General features: G+C 47.1%; 1 protein-coding gene across 1 annotated transcript in view; it reads right to left on the minus strand.

Moving 5' to 3' along the window:
• Kiaa1614 (KIAA1614 ortholog) overlaps positions 1-4,636 on the minus strand; it is a 37,493-nt gene extending 32,857 nt beyond the window's left edge. Inside the window, exon 1 of the mRNA XM_052737238.1 lies at positions 4,486-4,636. The gene's annotated coding sequence lies outside the window, so the exon portion shown is untranslated. The remainder of the gene's footprint in view (positions 1-4,485) is intronic.
• Between the last annotated feature and the right edge of the window lie 14,848 nt (positions 4,637-19,484).

Consider the following 19,484-nt stretch of genomic DNA (forward strand, 5'->3'; position numbering starts at 1 on the left):
TTCCAAGGGCACCTCCACATACATGGCATATATACACACACAAATAAAAGTTAAAATTAAAAAAAAAAAATCAGGTGGTAGCGCATGCCTTTAATCCTAGCACTCGGGAGGCAGAGGCAGGTGGATCTCTGTTGCATTCCAGGCAGCCTGGTTTACATGATGAGTTCCAGACCAGTCAGTGCTACACAGTGAGACCCTATTAAAAAATAAATAAACCAAACACTTCAAATCAGGTTGGGATGTAGCTCAGTTGGTAGATATTCCCCTAGCAAACGTGAAGCCCTGGGTTTGGCTTTGGTGCCTAGCACCACATAAACTGGGTGTGGTAGTACACACTTGTAATCCTAGCACTTAAGAAAGAGGCAGGAAGATCACAAGTTCAAGATCGTCCTCAGTTACACAGGAAAATTCACGGCCAGCCTTGCATACATCAGACCCTGTCTCTAAACACCAAACAACAAAATCCTCTAATCAGGGCCAGGGAGATGGCTCAGTGGTTAAGAGCACTGACTGCTCTTCCAGAGGTCCTGAGTTCAATTCTCAACACCCACATGACAGCTTACATCTGTCTGTAACTCCAGTTCCAGGGGATCTGACACCCTCTTCTGGACTCTGAGGGCACCAAGCATGAAGTAGTGTACAGACACACATGCAGGTAAAGCACCTGTGTTAGTCAGGGACATAGGTGGATGGATAGATAGATAGATAGATAGATAGATAGATAGATAGATAGATAGATAGATACATACATACATACATACATACATACATAGGGGAATTCATTGGAATGACTTATAGGCTACAGTCCAGCTAATCCAGTAATGGCTAGCTGTGAATGGAAAGTCCAAGAATCCAGTAGTTGCTCAGTCCCACTGGGCTGGGTGTCTCAGCTGGTCTTCTGTATATGCTGGAATCCTGAAGAAGCAATCCCCAGTGCCAGGGAGGGAATGGATGTGCTGACAAGGCGAGGGCGAGCAGGCAAAGAATGAACAACCCCTTTCTTCCACCATTGTCCTTATATAGGATTCCAGCAGAAGGTGTGGCCCAGATTAAAGGTGTGCCTTCCCCAATGCCTGGATCAAAAGACTGTGTCATCCAGCCTCAAGATCCGGGTCACAGGTGTGCCCTCCATTTCTGGATTGTAGTTCATACCAGATGTAGTCAAATTGACAACCAGGAATAGCCATCACAGCACCCATACACATAAAATTGAATAATGATGATGATGATAATAATAATAATAATAATAACCTGTGGGGGTGGATTTTTTCAATACCCAAAGTGTTCTGTCAAGGTGTGGGTGGCCCTGCCCCTCTGGATTCTACCTGCCGTACCTTATTCCTGCAGTAAACCGTGAAAACAGGTTAGCCCCTTCATGTCTTCCACAGGCAGCATCATAAAACAGTTGCTGCTTGCTCTTGGGACCTACAAAACTAAAGTACTTCATAGGCACTCTTAAATCTTTACAAATCGGGAATGGTGGAGTGCGCCTCCACTTTGGTAATGGGAAGATCTGGGCTACAGAGACAGTGACTAGTTCTGGACCACACAGCTAGCGTAGCTAGAGTGTAAACCCAGTCCTATCTGGCTCCAAGGTAGTCTGCCTTGCTTCTTCTCTGAACTCAGACTCCCACAGGTAATTCCCCAGGGTTCCTGGTCCCTTCCTCCCTGGGAAGTTAATGATCTGTAAGGCAGATTTCTGAAAGTTTCAGTGAAGGTTTAATGTTTAAAGGATCCTGACTTTCCTCCAGCTCTCTAAGATGCGAACGGTCACCTTCGGTTTGGTTTACTCATTAATTTGTTTGGAGAAGAGGACAAGCCTCTACCCTAAAGATCCCAAAGAGCAAGTCGGGAGGTGGTGGTGCACGCCTTTAATCCCAGCACTCAGGAGGCAGAGACGGGCAGATCTCTGTGAGTTCGAGGCCAACCTGCGCTACAGAACTAGTTCCAGGACAGCTCCAGGACACAGAGAAACCCTGTCTCGAAAAACAAGACAAAACAACAACAACAAAAAATCCAAAGAGCAAATTCTTAAAATGCTATGTTAAATCATCTTGGCATATGGGTGTGGCATGCTACAACCCCAACACTCAGGAACCTGAAGCAGGGGGATTGCCACAAACTTGAGTCTAGCCTGGGCTATATGTAGCAAGCACCAGACCTGCTGGGTCTACATAGCAAGACTTGTCTCAAAAAACCAAACCAGGCACCTTTCTCTTCAGCCAGATTCTGCTTGTTTTCACAGATATCTGTTGAACTCCTGTGGTGTATGCATCAGGGACTGCAGAACAAAATTAAGTGTCGTAGATTATGACCTTGAGGAGTTTCCAGCAACATGGAAGCAGGCAGGGACAGGCGTGTACATTTTCGTGTTGGAGTTTCAGGTCAGTCTAGCACAGGGTAGTGTGGACTGCTTGCAGGAACAGCTGATTGAGGGGAAGGTGTTGTGTGGGAAGTGGCGTCCCTGAGAACTGGGACTCAGAATGAGCAGAGGGTGGCTAGCGGTAGGAAATGCATTTGAGAAAGAAGAGCACATACACAGCGTAGACGGTGTGGAAGTGCCTTGTGAAACAAACAATCCCTCGTCCATTTGAGCAGCTAGAGGAGCAACTCTCCAAGAAGCCTTGGGGTCACCTTGGATGAAGCCCAGGCAGGCCTCCCCCTCCTCCCCAGCTTCTCCACTGTGCTCCTAACCCAATAGGGCTGAGGAGCCTGGGGTGTGAATCGGGCTTCACTTAGGTCAAAAAAATGAGAAAGATTGTCCTTCCAGCTCACAAGGCTAGAGTCCAGTCAAGCAGAAATAAGGTGGTGGGGGTGGAGGTGGGGTGGGGGAGACACCTCTGTCCAGACTAAGGGAGCTTGCCCAGCTGGAAACCTGTCTTTCCCCAGCTCTCCTGTCTTGTCCTTGGGTAGACACATGATGAAGGAGGGAGGCAGCTGGCCCCAGCAGCAGGGCTTATAGGCAGGACATCCGAACATCTCTTCGGCAGGAGCCAGAGACGGTGAGACTGGGCTGCTCTGTGTCCTTCCAGTATCTGGGGTTCTAGGGACGAGACTGACCGGGGCACCTGTGGACTCGCTGGTCACTGGCAAAAGATTGCTTCCATGGTGTCCCCCAAGGGCACTGATTCTTTGGGATGGAGAGGACCCAGGAATCTGTGTCCTGATGAGCTTGCCAGGCAGTCTGAAGCACACAGGTCCCTCCAGCCTCAACTCTCACGAGCCTTGGCGGCTGTCCTCACATCCCACAGTGCTGAGCTGCTTTTGTTTCCCCAACTGTGGAGGCTGGTTCTGTCTCCTTGCTCTCTGCCCAAGCTTCCGTCCAGTGACCCAAGGACCCTGCCGCTGAGGAGGACCCCTCCATTCATGCATTTCAATCCCTATTATGACTGTGTTGGGGGATGAGGTTCTTGGGAGGTCATAAGGTTGGACCCCCAAGGTGGGATGAGGGACTTTAAGGAAGATGCTGGTGAGCTTGCTGTCTCTCTGCCGACCCCTTCCCTTTCAACTGAGAGCAGACTAACCCAGGAGCAGGGTCCTCACCAGACCCCGGCCCCGCTGCCTCACTACTCACAGACGACGTCAGGACCGTGAGAAAGAAGTGTCTGTTCTTCAAGCTGCCCAAGCCACCTTACCTCTTTTTTGTCTTTTTGAGAGAGGGGCTCTTGTAGCCCAGGTTGGCCTTTAACTCATACATATATTAAAGTTGACCTTGAACTCCTAACCCCCCTGCCGCTACCTCACTAGTGCTCCGCCACACTCATCGGAAGCATCCTTGTCCTAACATCCTGCCCAGTCCTTTCGAAACACTGACCACACGTTTTTCCCCTTAGAAAACTCCCTCTAGCAGCGTGGCATCTGATCCTCACTTGTCTCTGGTTTTGTGTCAACACACAAAAGGTATCGACGGCTAAGGGAAACAGAGAGAAAAATCCCTGCTAGACAAGGCTGCCTAAGGACTGCTGCTTGCCAAGTAGACTTAGGTTACTTTCAAGGGCTTTGAGCATCCACTCAAAACAGCCAATGCTGCCCTAGCCTCATTGAGAAAGGTGTTTAGGGGCAAGGCCAGGTTCAGCGTTCAGGCACGTGACCTTATGCTCGCCTAGGTCTTCGCACACTGCCCACCTTCCCCAAAAGGCCACCGATCATAGACAGCGGTGTTGTCCTTACACTCCAATTCTGAGATGGCCTGGCTGGTAATTCGGAGGTAAGGCATCTATTAGATCCGGTAACGGAGAGGGAAGAGAGGCAATGACGGCAGAGACATACAAAGACAAGCCGGAAGAGAACACTGGGAGGGGTGTGCAGTCAGCAGTGTGGCCCCTGGGGACCTCCAGACAGCAGCCACCATACTTTCTTCTATACCTCCCTGCACACACACACACACACACACACACACACACACACACACACACACACACGTGCGCCAGCTCTCCCACAGTGGCTGCAGCTAAAATCCAAGGAGAGCAGGAATGTAGTTCTTACCTGCTCCCCAAGACTGGCAGGTGAGGAGCTCACTGGGACAGGAACCTTCAAACACAGGGACTTCAACTCCGGACCTCACTGGCTTGGCGGCTTCTCACCCTGACTGAACGCAGGCTGACTCTACCAGGCAGCTGCTTTGGAGCTGGACTCCCACTGCGGCTTTTTGTTTCATAATCCTAATCACAGGGAAATGACTGAGATTAGGAAAGCATTTGAATGCTCTGCCCCACCTGCTCAGCACGAGGCTGTCATTAGTATAAGAATCTTTGACCCTTCGCCAATAGTCACTGTCACCTTGGCCTACTCGGTGTTCTCAGCTGTGGGCAACGGACGCACAGGGTCGAAAAACCTGGGAGGGTGACGGAGGGTGGAAGCGGTGACTGTGATACCTTTGACCTTGAGAACAGACAGAAAGCGCTCTCTGCTGCTCTATTGCTAATTGGCCTAATACAGAGCAGACTATGAAAAGCTGTATTGGCATCATCCTCACACCAGCAGTTCAGTAAAAAGCTAGGACTATTTCAGGGAAAGCTAAAAAAGGTATTTGACAGGATTCAACACTATGCCGAGTAGAGTCTGCCTAAACAGGATAAAAATATCTTTCTCAAATCCTCCATGCAACAGCCAACATGTTACTAAATGATGCATTCCACTGTGGCCCCATCCAAGGTAGAGAGATTGAGTGAGGACACTGGGAACTGCCATAGTTGTCTATAGTGGTCCTATTAAGACGTGTGGTCACTTAGAAGGTACAGCCAAAAGCACTATACTTATTAGTTGATAGTTGATACGATCGTATTTTTTTTACCTTTTCAAGTTGATAGGAAGTTTTGGGTTTCATATATGTGTCGTTTTGCTTTGCTCTTATTCACCCCCTCTCCCTCCCCCACCTCCCTCCTCCTCCCTTTCACCATCCCCCTCTGCTAGTCCCCTACCTCCCCCCAAATATTCTGCCTTCTTTCCATGATTGTTCCCCATGAAAAACTGAAGCAACATGGACACAAAGTAAATGTTAAAATGTAATTTCCTTAAATACCAACACTAGTCAAATGTACACAATTGAAAGTTACACTCCATAAAGACACATGTCAAATGTCCACGGGTGACAGAAAGGATAATTTTGGCACCACTATAAAATGAAATATTGCAACAATGGAAATGAGCAAACGTGGTCCAGCTGCAAACAGCTGAGTCCCACTATCATTTCCTGTAACAACGTGAGCTGAAAAACATAAAAAGCTAAATAAGCGGGAAAAGTGCTTGTTGTGTAAGGAAGGTGGAAGTGGCAGTCAAGCCTGTAATCTAGTGTGAGGAGCCAGGAGCTTGATGGACAGCCAGTGCAGCCAATAGGTGAGCTCCAGGTTAGAGTGAGCCTCAGTCTCACGAACAAGCAAACAACAAACAAAATAACACATTAAAACGGAAGGTGGCACTAAAAGACAACCTCCGGCCTCTGCATTTGCAGACCCCCTTACAGACAAAATTGAATGATACACTCCATAAAGACACATGCATGTGGGGTACGGCTACTGTGGAAAATGAGACGATTATTAATACAGCTCAAAGTGTCTGCTCAGTGTGAGAAAAGGGGCAGGACTAGAGAGTTCTAAAGGCGAAGGTGGGGCTAGGGAGTGCAGCTCAGAAGAGAGCTCTGGGTTTCATCTTTAATCCTTAGTGGCACACACACACACACACACACACACACACACACACACACACACACACTCCCTCCAGCCCTCCCCGCCCTCCCGGCTCGAAGGTGATACTTTGTAAAGGTGAATGGGGCATTCCTTTATGTTGTAACATATCTATGTATCTGTATTTTTTTTTTCTTCACAATTTAAAAACTGTGTGGAAGCCACCCGAAGGAACCCTAGCCCTGAGTACAAGGGGTCCCCCTCCACCTTGCTTAGAGAAGCTCCTTCCTGCCTCCTCTGTGGGGCCCTGGGACATTCCTCAGGCCCTGGCCCAGCCTCACATGGCAGAGTCCCAGGGTGAAAAGCATCTAAACCCTTGTGTTCCTGCGGCTCCAGCCCTGTGGCTTAGCCGGGGCTTCAACATGACATCACCAACTGTGCTTTGAAGCTGTAAGGCCAGGCCCGGCCCGGCTGCTCTGTGTGAGTGGTGTTTTCAGGAGAAACTCGGGGTAGGGGTGGGGGGGGGGGGAGCTTATTTTCTCCATCTATTCACAGAAACACTACCACAGTCACTCACTATCAAGCTGACTCTTGACCAATGCTCGCCTCCTTTTTAAGCAGCCTTAGGGAGGGTGCAGGGAGATCTCTCTGGTCCCCAGGAGTGCAGGGGTGAAAATCCTGATTGATTATTATGACCATTTTCTTTTTATTTTCAGTGTGTGTCTTTTGAGACTCTGTTACTTGCAGTTCAGGCTAGCAGAAGCTGGCCTTGAACTCCTGATTTTCTTTAGCCTGCCTCTCAAGTTCTGGGATTACAGGCATATAAACCACCACATCCTGGGGTGGCTGTTTCTCTACTGACCACCTCCCCGCTGCTTTTCTTTTTTAAGTGTTTATTGACTGTATGACTTATCACATCTGCTGCCCCAGTGGTTTGGCAGGGTAAGCTCGGGGCTCCTGGTACATGGGAGCAGAGATACTTACTTGGGCCTCAGTTGACCTGTTTGGGTTCTCACCACATCTTGTGATGTGGTCATCCAGTTTGGCATTATTCCCATCTGCACGCATCTGCGCCCAGCCCAGCCGGACTGCTGCCCTCTCATGTGATGGGAATGTGTTCACCAGGGTCGCGGCTCTGGTGAACAACACTGAGAATTGAGGCAGTGGGAAGGAGATCACCAGCTACTTCCCAACGATAAAAGAAGGGGGATAGCCACCAGGGGAGAAGCTACACGCCCCCCCACCTCCCACCCTCCACCCCCCAACCCCCCACCCCCGTCTGAGCACAGCTATGGTACAGTAGTGTGAGTTGGTACAGCAGTGTGAGTCGGGGGAGGCCTGGTTGGGAGGTCACATTTCTCTGATTCTTTAGTATTCTCTTGTTAATTTCGCTATTGCTAATATGTATTTTTAAGATTAGTGACTTTCTGTGAAGATTTAAAACAAACAAACAAAAAAAACCAAGGATCCTGGGTGTACTTCCATCTGCCCCTTGGATGCTCCTGCCTGCCAGCTTTGGCTAACTGGTTACAGATGAAAAGACTCTCTCTCAAGGTTATCCAGAACAAAGCACTTAGAATGCTTTTCAAGACAGGGTCTCATCTATCTCAGGCTGGCCTCTAAGTCACTGTTCAGCCTATCCAATTAGCTAAGGATAACAGTGACCTCCTGATCCGAGTGCTCGGGTTACAGGCGTGTGCCACACCATGCCTGGCTTCGCACAGTGTTTGGGATTGAACCCAGGGTTCTGTGCATACTAGGCAGGCTGTCTGCCAGCCGACCAGCTGAGCTACCTCCTGACAATTAAATGCATAATTTTGGGTGGAAGGGTCAACCACCAACTGAAATATAGGGGGAAATAATGAAAGACTTGGGAATGAATCGAAAAGATTTTTGAGTGCTCTGTCTTATTCATCTTCTTAGTGCTATTTTACAGACAGCTTTTGCTGGCTTATGTGAGCTGGATAGCAAGTCCGGGACACCGTGCATATTAGGCAAACACTGCCACTGAGCTGCATCCTCAGCCCTTTTCAAAATTTAAAATTTTACGTTGAGACAGGGCTTTACTAAGTTGCCTGGACTAGACTTGAACTCACCATCCTCCTGCCTCAGGAGTAGCTGGGATTACAGGAATCCACCCACCATGTCTGGCTGCTATTTTATGATTCTAGAAACTTCAGAAAAACTAAGTCATAGAAACGATTTTCCCATAATAATGCAAATTGTGTTTGGTGAGACTGCCCCATGAATACTGACCTGCTTTGACAGTTTTCCATTTGCTTATAAATTCTCAGTATTTCTGATGTTGAACACTTGGGATTCATTTTTGAACAAACTGTAATACTTAATGAACCTCTCACTAGTGAGTGACTTAGATAAAAATTCCTGACATGTTCATTTCATAACTGTTGCCAAAATTCCTTCCCTGGGGGAGATATGAACGTTTACCTCTCCTCCTAAGGCTCCAAAGACAAACCAAGGTACATTCAACCGAAAAGCACTCTGGGAGAATCATTGAGTCTATTAGGTGTAATTACATACGGAGCCATGGGCGAGGGGTTCCAGGCAGGAGTCTAAGTGGCCCCAAGGCAGCCATGCTAGAAGGTCTGCACCCAGCATGGATAAGGACTCTCCAGAGCCAGACGGATGGAGTCTTCCTGCTAGGCCTGCTCACCTATATACTACTAGCTGCTCCTGAGGCCAAGTGCAGTTACAGCAGAATTGTTACAACAGGTTTGGAGTGGCTGGATAGTCAGGTAAGTCAGTCCAAACCCCTACTTCTCTGGGGGAACATCAACAGTCAGCCAGCCCATCAGTGATGTATGTCCTTTTTTAAAGTAGACACAGCTGAACTCGTGATGGTTTGGCTCAAAGGATAGTCCTGTGCCGCACTCAATCCCTCCTCTCTTCCGAAAGGATGTCTGAGCCCTAGAGAAGGTGACATGGGTGTTTGATTATTCTCTAACCCCAGTGAGGTACCAAACTCTGGTCCCCAGAGATAAATCCCTCTGTCTCCAGAACATGGCTGTTGGCAAATCTCTGGGCATCCATCCTTCTACTACAAACCCTGTCAGGAAAAGGATGAAAAGTGGGAAGTAGAAAAATGGAGTACAGTAATAGCCCGTGACTGTAAACATGAATGTGGGGAAGTACCTTAGCTGATACATCATTTAACAGAGCAACAACAGTTGCATCTCCACTGGGTTATGTCTTCCCTGGTCACATGTTTTGTCTAAGTTCCCAGTATCCTGCAGAGTGGGCCTTATGTCCAATCAGAAAGTTGGTTCAATCCATAACCACTCCTGCCAGTATTCCACTAGCCGGCACGTCTTGCCTGGCGCTTCCATCATGGAGCATGCAGGATCCACAGTGGTGGAGGATTCCACCTTAATTCTCCCCCACATCCTTAGCAGCACTGGCACTACAGGGGCCAGTAGGCATAGAAAACACAAGTCCAGCCCAGTCCTAGCTTTATTTCCCCAAGCCCTGAAACGAAAGCTCTATGACTTTCCCATCTATAGCTCTGGAATGCAGCCAACAGCAGTTGTATTAGACTTTATTGTTAAATGGTCTCTGGCCTCTGTGGCTGCCACTCCAAGGGAGGTGACCTGCTCCCTAGCACAGGGATCCTTAACAGTCTTAGTGCTCTCGGGAGCATCTGTTACCATTTTCACAAGGTTCTTGTTCCATCTTTAGCAATTCTGGGCCAAGACTGTTGAGGCTTCTCCTAATCACGTTGCTGGGTATCTCGTGTACATTACACAGCCATCACTCTCCCAAGAATGCCACAGTAACCCCTGGCTTTTCTACCTCTCTGAACTAACTGGCCATGCTTGCTCCTTCAGGTGCACACTACTCATCCCTCTGAGGGATCTCCAAATCTCATGAGGCGATGCTCGATCGTGCTGGACGGGCTGGTTCCCTGAGTCAGAGAGCCTCCAGGTTAGCACTGTGGTTGTAACTGCCTTGCTGCCCCTTCACCCACCACACCTGGCCTCTGGGGGCAGCCCGTGCTGGACAGATGATCTCACTCCTAGCATAGCCTCATATATTGCAAGAAAGAGAGGCACTCTGCTTAGTTAGAGGAGATAATTGCATACCCTTGCGATGGGTTTGATCTTCTAAACCTGGATTATTTGATCATGGATGTGTTCTATAAACTTCTTTCTGGCTTTAAAGCCTTCCAGAAGTTTATTAGCACAGAATTTGGCCTTCTGTCCAGTTTGTTTTTCCTTCAAGAGTTTGAGCTTGATGCAATTCTTGCACGTTTGCCTTTGAGTAATCAGAAAGGCCTTTCTCTTTGCTCCTATTGGCTGTTCTCTCACTTAGTGGACACACTTTACATGCTGGTTTTAGTCACTTAGATCTGTCAAAGCCTTGCCTACTGCATATTTATGGTCTTGTCCCACCAAAGGGCTCAGGAAAGCCACCAGGGCTCCATGCCTATCTCAAGGTCATGGCTAAATCAAGTCATCCTTCAAAGTCCCTGGTAAACAATGAGAGCCAGTCAACTGGGCATCATATGTTGCTTTCCTTATACCTAGTTCCCTCAGTAGCGCCTGTCTCTCCTCCCTAGTGGTCCAGCTGGTGGTATCCATGGCAACCTCCATTGGTGATGATTGTAGCTAGAGATTTCCTGCCTGGCCCACAGTCAGGACAAATCTCTCTCACCTGCCAGTCCCACAGCCGCTCAGACCTGACCAAGTAAACACAGAGACTTATATTGCTTACAAACTGTATGGCTGTACCAGGCTTCTTGCTAACTGTTCTTATATCTTAAATTAATCCATTTCTATAAATCTATATCTTGCCACGTGGCTTGTGGCTTACTGGCATCTTCACATGCTGTTTCTCATCATGGCAGCTGGCAGTGTCTCTGACTCAGCCTTCCACTTCCCAGCTTTATTCTCCTCCTTGTCCCGCCTACACTTCCTCCTGCCTGACTACTGGCCAATCAGTGTTTTATTTACTAACCAATCAGAGCAACACATTTGCCATACAGAACATCCCACAGCAGATGATCAAATATCTCCAATGGTAAGACAACCCACCAGGGTCTGATGCCCCTCAGACTGCCTCAGGTTACACAGCCTGTGTCTCAAGGGCAGATACATGGTTATATTGCTCAGCTTGTGTGTCCACAGCACTCAGACCGATTCCATCTGCCTCCATCTCCCACAAACCAGCCTGAGAGACTCTTTCAATGCTTGTTTGATGCTTTTCCCCAATTCCAGGAATTCCAGTGCTGAATATGCTCTGATTACCATGGTCTCTCACACTGAACCACTATTAAGACCACGTCCTCCAGGTCACCTCTCTCTTCCTGCTTGCAAGATCCTGGATTTTCCCTGTCTTTGTATTGAAGATCACATCCGAGCAGAAGGGCATCTTTGTTACCTGACTCCTCTCATAGATCCCAGATTAGGGGGTCCCAGGAAGGGCTCGTAAATACAGATCTGATTTGTGTTTACCCTTCAGCCTCCCAGCTGTGAGAAGTGGGAAGCCAACAGCTCCATCTCATCTACCAATCTCTCTTTCACCCAATTTCCCTGCCAGTTCAGAGGCTTCTGCCGAAGGTGCTAGCCACGTGCCACTTTCCTGCTGCAATTCCTTCCTTAAGCACACAATCTCAGCCTGGGCAGCCATGTCAACCTCAGAAGCATTTATTACCCCTGGCCGTGGCCAGGCCACCTCTGCAGCCACTGGCTGATACTCTCTTCTCTGGTGTGCTACTCTCTCTCAGACTGCAAAACCTGCTTTAGACCTTCAGGTGTTCTCAGGGTATCTCTGTACTGCAAGGTGGACCCCACTCATCAGGCGGCTATACCACTTCATACCCCATGGGAGTCTGCCATTCAGGAATCCCCCTGCGGATCTGCCTTGCTCTCATTGTGTGACGGCAGCCCACCTCTTCCTAACGGCCGGGGCCAGTTGCCCTGTCAAAATGCCCACCACTCTCTGCCTCTGGTCACTGGGAACCTAGACTCTTCTAGCTCTAGGACCCTGTGAGCTCAGAGTTAGAGGACAGGAAGGAGAAAGGAGAGCCACGGGCATGAAGGTAATCGGGGCTCCGAGTCCACCTCCTGACTGTGTCCTTCTTTTCTTGAGGGCACAGTACCATATCTGAGCCTTTGATTCAAAGCATGTGTCATGTCCTGAGAGAGATTCCTCATGCTCATGGCAGATGCTTTCGATATGACACTGTAGGTATGTCCTCAGGATATTAGTCCAGTGCTCTTTTAATCTGGACGCTTCTAGATGGTGCCTCTGTGATACCGTCAGTGAATGGCATAGCCATGGGCCCGCTGATATTCCTCTGGTGCCGCAAAGCTGGTTTTTAGGCCTACGGTGATATTATATGGAGTCTTGTGCCAGTAGATCAAATACTCTCACAGTCATACTGAGGCTGGTTGGACCTTGGTGATAGATCTAGAAATCTTTTTCCATAGACTCTGCATGTTGTTGATCCACGAATAGCTCAAATACATCGGAGTATTTGACAGACACTTTGTCCTGTTGTTATTAAACCAATGAGAGTGGCCAGTGACAGAGACTTCTTGAGGTCTGTGGGCTAAGTCACTGGACACTTGTCTGTTTTGTTATCCGTGATGGGTGCTGTTTTATCGGAGCTAACATGTGATCGGAAGACTTCCCACTTCATGCCTACTTCCGTAAGTCCACCTACAGACTTCTCCCCCTGACCCCTTAAAACTGACCTTTTGGCCGGGCGGTGGTGGCGCACGCCTTTAATCCCAGCACTCGGGAGGCAGAGCCAGGCAGATCTCTGTGAGTTCGAGGCCAGCCTGGGCTACCAAGTGAGTTCCAGGAAAAGGCGCAAAGCTACACAGAGAAACCCTGTCTCGAAAAACCAAAAAAAAAAAAAAAAAAAAAACAAACAAACAAACAAACAAACAAACAAAAAAACAAAAAACTGACCTTTGGTTTTTCTGACCATTTTCCTCTAACCCCGTAACTATTGATCTTTCCTTGTCAAGTAGATGAGCAGGTATACTAGTCAAAGCCTGATCCCTAGGTTTCCCATGTATTGAGTCTGGAGTGCAGCTACCAGTTGGACCTACTGGTAGAGAGTGTCTAGTCACCAAGTCCACAAGGACCTTGTGACTACCACTGCCCAGTCCATGCTGAGTCCTACCAGACCCAGACAGGCTCAGCAACAAGTCCATCGTAAGACACACATGATGTCTCCAGGACTGAGCACAAGCAAGCTTCATGAGGTGGCCCAGACCTCCCTGTCTCTTGCTCCTCCGTAGGGGCAGGCCTATGAGTGTCGGGGATCCTGTGAGGTCAGAAGGAACAGAGGGAAGAGCCCAAGATAAGACAGGTCAGCTTCGCTTGTGGGGGATGGATACAAGCATTAACAAGATGGTAGCTCCACAATCTCAATGACTTGATGAACTCTACCAAACATTTAAAGAGGAACAAATACCAATTCCTATTTATTTATTTATTTATTTATTTATTTATTTATTTATTTATTTATTTTGGCTCACTTATGAATTGGTGAACCAGGTGGAGGTGACACACATCTTTAAACCCAGCACTCAGAAGGTAGAGGCAGTCAGATTTCTGTGAGTTTGAGGCCAGCCTGGTCCACAGAGAGAGTTCCAGGACAGCCAAGGCTACACAGAGAAACCCTGTGTCTTAGTTAGAGTTTCTGTTGCTGTGAAGAGACACCATGACCACAGCATCCTCTTACACAGGAAAACATTTAGTTGAGGTGGCAGCTTATTGTTTCAGAGGTTTAGTCCAGTATCTCATGGTGATGTGGGCAGACATGATGCTGGAGAAGTAGCCGAGTGTGGGACATCTCAACTTGCAGGCAGTAGAAAGTGATCTGTCTCACTGGTTGTAGCTTGACCATAGGAGACCTCAAAGCCCACCCCCATAGTGACACACTTCCTCCAACCAGGCCACACCTCCTAATAGTGACACTCCCTTTGGGAGCCATTTTCTTTCAAACCACCATACCCTGTCTCAAGAAACCAATAAATAAATAAAAATGAAGAAATGGTATTTGTTCCTCTCTTCAAGTGTTTGGTAGAATTCATCAGTGAAGCTATCTGGCCTGGGCTTTTCTTTGATGGAAGGCTTTTAATTACTAATACAATTTCATTTTTTTTTATTGGTTTGCTCTTGTTTTCTAATTCACCATGATTCAATATTGGGGAGGGGAGGCATGTATGTCTAGGAATTTCTCCAATTCATATATATATATATATATATATATATATATATATATATATATTATGTATTGCTGCTAAATGTTTTGATTTATGTAGTTATTTTTATCTATCTATTAATATGTCTGTGTGAGGAGGTTAGAACCCCTGGAACTGGAGTTAGACAGTCTTGAGCTGCCATGTGGGGTACTGGGAATTGAACTCAGGACCTGTGGAAGAGCAATCAGTGCTCTTAACCACTGAGCCATCTCTCCAGCCTCTCCATTTCTTTTTACATTCATTGGCATAAACTGTTCATGACAATCTCTAAAGATCTTTTATGTTTCTGTAGCATCGGCTAAATGTCTCTTTTCACTTTAAAATTATTACTTTTTAAGAATTGTTTATTTTCATTTTATGTATATAGGTTTGCTTGCATGTACGTATGTGTACCATGCATGTGCCTATGGTTGCTCATGAGCTATCATGTGGGTGGTGGCAACAGATCCCTCCAGCCCATTTGCTTTTTATTTTTATTTATTTATTTGATTTTGTTTGTTTGTTTTTGAGACAGAGTCTTACCATGTAGCTCTGGCTATTCTGGAACTCACTCTGTAGATCAGGCTGGCCTCGAACTCAGAGATCTGCCTGTCTCTGCCTCTCTGGTGCTGGGATCAAAGGCGTGAGCCACCACCACCCAGCCGTTTTTATTTTTATATTTGTGCGTGTGCCTGTTTGTTTGTGTGGAGGTGCACCAGTATGTGTGTGTGTGTGTGTGTGTGTGTGTGTGTGTGTGTGTGTGTGTGTGTGTGTGCGCGCGCGCGCACTTGGAAGCTAAAGGACAACCTTAGATATTGTTCCTCAGGGGCCATCATTGTTCTTTAAGACACGGTCTCACATTGACCTGGAGCTTATAGATTAGGCTAGGCTGCCTGGCCTGTGAGGCCCAGAGATCCTCCCGTCTCCCCTCAGCCCTGGGATTACAAGTGTCTACCACACCTGGCTTTTTCATGTGCGGACTGAGTTCAGGTCCTCATGTGAGGCACTTCAGGCACTGCGCTTTCTCCTCAGCCCTCCACTTCCACCCCCCCCCCCCCAGTCTCTTCTTAGTAATTAGTCTAGCAAAGCATTTTTTCTTTTTTACCTCTCCAAGAGGCAACTCTTTGTTTCATAGATATTGTCTATTTTTGTCTCAATTTATTTCTGCTTTGGTCTTTATTTCATTCTCTCCTCCTTCTGTTCCCTGTATCCTTTCTTTTTCTCGGCCCTTGATTGAGACAAGCTCTTGCGTTATAGTCCAGTCTAGTCTGGAGTTCACAGCTCTCCCCGCCCCCACCCCCTTGATGGAGCTGCGGGAGTGGGTTGTTGTGGTTGGTACCTTGTCTACATTTAAAGTAGAAAGACCTCACATGACCTGCCACTGCATCTCAAGGCACCGGCACCTGTAAACTTCCATCAGCCCTGCTCTGGGTGTATTCCATAGATTTTAGTATGGTACGTCTCCATTTTTGTTTAAAGACACTTTAAACCCCTCTGTTCATTTCTTCCTCGACTCATGGGTTATTTGAAAGTAAGTCATGCCATTTCCATGTATTTGGTGTTATTTCTCAAGTTTTTCTGAGTATTTGTGTTTGGAGATCAGGTATTGCTACGTCTCCCAGCTGACCTCAAACTCACAATCCTCCTGCTTCAGCCTCCAGAGTATCTGGGATTACAACCATGCACTGCCATGCATGCCTGACCTTTTGTCAAGGATAGTATGTTGTCATCAAAAAAAGATAATTGATATTATTTCAGTTTTAAAAATTTTGAGAATTGTTTTTATGAACTATGGGCACAGAGTTAGAGTGTACTAGGACTGTCCATAGCATAGTTCAGTGGTCCTCAACCCGTGGGTTGCAGTCCCTAGGGTGGGGGGTGGGGCTGAATGACCCTTTCACAGGGGTCGCCTAAGACCATCAAAAAACACAGATATTTACATCGCAACTCCTAACAGTAGCAACGTTACAGTTATGAAGTAGCAATGAAATAATGTTATGGTTTGGGATCCCCACACCACAAGGAACTGTGTTAAAGGTCACAGCATTGGGAAGGTTGAGAACCACTGACTTAGATGCTCATGATCCAAGGAGATTGACCTGGGGCAGTGGCTGAGTTCATTGTCTCACATCACTAAAGATTAAAGATGCAGACATTCCTTGGGAGTATGCAAAGTGGAAGTAAGCTTTCTCAAGGAGAATTCTAGAACAGTGAAACGCCGGGGAAAGGGTGATAAACTCTCAGAGAGGGGTTTCCAAGAGAGGAAAGCTTTGAACTTTCTCATCTGGCATTTCCAAGGCTGGAGTCGTTGCTAAGAGACTAGTTAGTTGATGTTTTTCTGTCAGTTTAGTGGCTGCATATGAATCTACTGATACTTTAATTGTCGCCTGCCACCCATGGCCCGACTTCTGGTCCCATGGTTAAATTGTCTATATTGGTCTTTATCAATAAGACTCAGGAGTCAGAGGCTGGGGTGAAAGCCTGCTAGCTCAGGGAGGCTGAGTAGCAACTAGCTGACCTTGCTTTTTGGCTGGAGACACCGCAAAAGACACATCTCTGCCCTCGTCCCAGAACTAAGCAAGTTCAAACTCCAGTTCCCTCCCTTTCCTTCCTGTGCATCTTCTCCATCCAAATTGCTGGCTTCTCTATGGCCAGTTCCTGTCAGCTAGTCACTGGCTCTGCCCCCTGATTCAAGGGGTAAGTTTATTGGGCAGTTTCAGGAGTGTCAGAATGCGACGAAAATATTCCACAACAGTTCTCTGAGCTACCATGGGCCGAGCCTATGGAGGGTGACCTATATCTGTCTGTCGGCCATGGCTCCACAGGTAGATGATCACACGCTGTTTGTGTACTCCCCACCCAGCGAGGGATGGTCAATACTGGCACCTCTGACTTGTGCTTTGCTAGCTGCTGACCTTGAACTTGACTGTCTCTTAGCGGTTAGCCCCAGCCTGTTGCTGCCAGTGTTGACCTCGAAGGTGCCTTTCTGGGTGTTAAGTAGATTCTGCTTTCTTTGTTCTTACATTTCCACAATGAGCTTGTAGAGCTGTACTGTGGCTGGGAGTTCACTCTATCTCAGTCACCAACATGTCCCTGCAGTCTCTTTTGGTTACCTCATATTTAGCTCCTTGTCTACAGAGGTGTCCTAGGTGGAAGTGATTTACAATTTGATCTGTTACAACTAGTTGCATTAGAAGCAAGAGTGTGTGAAAACAGGGGCTGGAGGGACAGCTCAGTGACTAAGAACACTTGTTGCTACTGCAGAGGACCCAGCACCCACATGGCAGTTCACAACCATTTGTAACTCCAGTTCCAGGGGATCCAATGTCCTCTGCTGACCTCTGTGGGCACCTGGCACATACATGGTGCCCATGTATACACACAGACAAAACACTCATTCACATAAAATGCAATTAAATTTTTAAAGAAGGGAGAGAGGATGTTGATGCCTTACTTATGTACCTCACGGGCGTCACAGTGGAGGGCAGCTGGCTTACCATCACTGCAGAGCTCTGTTCCTTCATCTGTGTAGCCACATCCTCTCATACCCAGCTACAAGCCCTCTCATCCACCTTCTGCCTTCACCTTGCTGTTTCAACCCCAACCTGTTTGCACTGCAACCTGCGTGAGCAACCTGCAGTTCCAACCGAAGACCTTTCCTCCTGCTACGGATAGAGAGTTTGATCCTGCATCACGTTCTCCTGATCTACTGTAGATCTCTTGCTATGCAGAGTTAGATCCCGCATCACGTTCTCCTGATCTACTGTAGATCTCTTGCTATGCAGAGTTAGATCCCGCATCACGTTCTCCCGATCTACTGTAGATCTCTTGCTATGCAGAGTTAGACCTGCATCTCTTTCTCCTGATCGACTCTAGACGATGTTCTGTGCTCCAGTGTGTGTTCCATGCGCTGACATACAGCCTGCAGTTGTTGGCAGATGTTCTATAGGTGTCTGTATGATCCATTTGGCCTGGGGTACAGTTTTACTCTGACACTTGTTGACTTGGTGTCTGTACGACTGGCCCATTGCTGAAAGTGGGGGTGTTCACCTCTTCTGTGTTGGAGTCTCTCTCTTCCCCACTGATACCCACTTCACATTTGCTTGCTTTGTCTCCTAGAGTGGTTAAGTAATTTGCTCTAGTAGTGTGTTCTGATTTAGTATTATATTTGGCTTGTCTCCTACAGGTTTCTTCTTACTATGTCCTTACCACAAAACATATGTAAATAATATCACCTTTTTGAGATAAAAATTTAACATTACCGTAAAGATGGACGCACAAAATACACACATAAGCTCCATTCCTCCCTGAATTTCGAATGTTTACATCTTCCTATATTGCCTCTTTGCCATTAGTATTTTTTAATTTTCTTTTTAGTATTGATGCTAAAGGTATGGTTTATGCAATGTTTAGAACACTGGCACATTCTGAACATGTGTGTATAGTCACACCAGCAAGTTCACACCTTCCCATGGCTTTCATATTCATTGGCATCTTTTCTACCACTTTGAGACAGAGTCTCACTCTGTAGCCCAGGCTGGCTCTTAATTCTGTGTAGGCTAGGCTGTCCTCACTTACAGCTCCTCCATAGCTTCTCAGATGCTGAGATCATGGGGGCTGGCCACCTTGTCTGGCTAACGTTTCTTACAGCACAGGTCTTGCTGAACGCTCAGCTTCGTTGGTCTGGGGATGTCTGTTTCTCCTGTCTTACTAAATGAAAGCTTTCCTGGACACAGTAGCCTTCCTGGGACTAGAGAGTCAGGGGGTTAAATTGACGAGTGACCATGACTTGCCTTTACCTAGACGTGCCCTTTTCTAGGCTCAGGATTTTTGTGTTACTTCTTTCAATAAGCTTTCTATACCTCTTCTTCTCTCAGCAACCCAAATATTTTCTCTTAGCGCTGTCACAAAGTTCCTGTAAACTTCCTCCATTACTCTTTCTTCTCTCCCAACTATATATTTTTACGTAACCATTTTTAAGCTTGGAGTCTCTCTTCTATTTAATCTTCCCTGTTATGGCTTCTTTCTATTGTTTTGAATTTCCTCAAATCCCTTGTTTTTAAAGGTGGCTTCCATCTGTGGTTCCATTCTCTGAGTATTGAAAGATTTGTTTTCTTTAGCTCACTGAGTATCCTTACTCAGG

This window comes from Peromyscus californicus, unplaced genomic scaffold, assembly GCF_007827085.1.
Source record: "Peromyscus californicus insignis strain IS unplaced genomic scaffold, ASM782708v3 Scaffold_14__1_contigs__length_90479793_seg_2, whole genome shotgun sequence".
NCBI classification, from domain to species: Eukaryota; Metazoa; Chordata; class Mammalia; order Rodentia; family Cricetidae; genus Peromyscus; species Peromyscus californicus.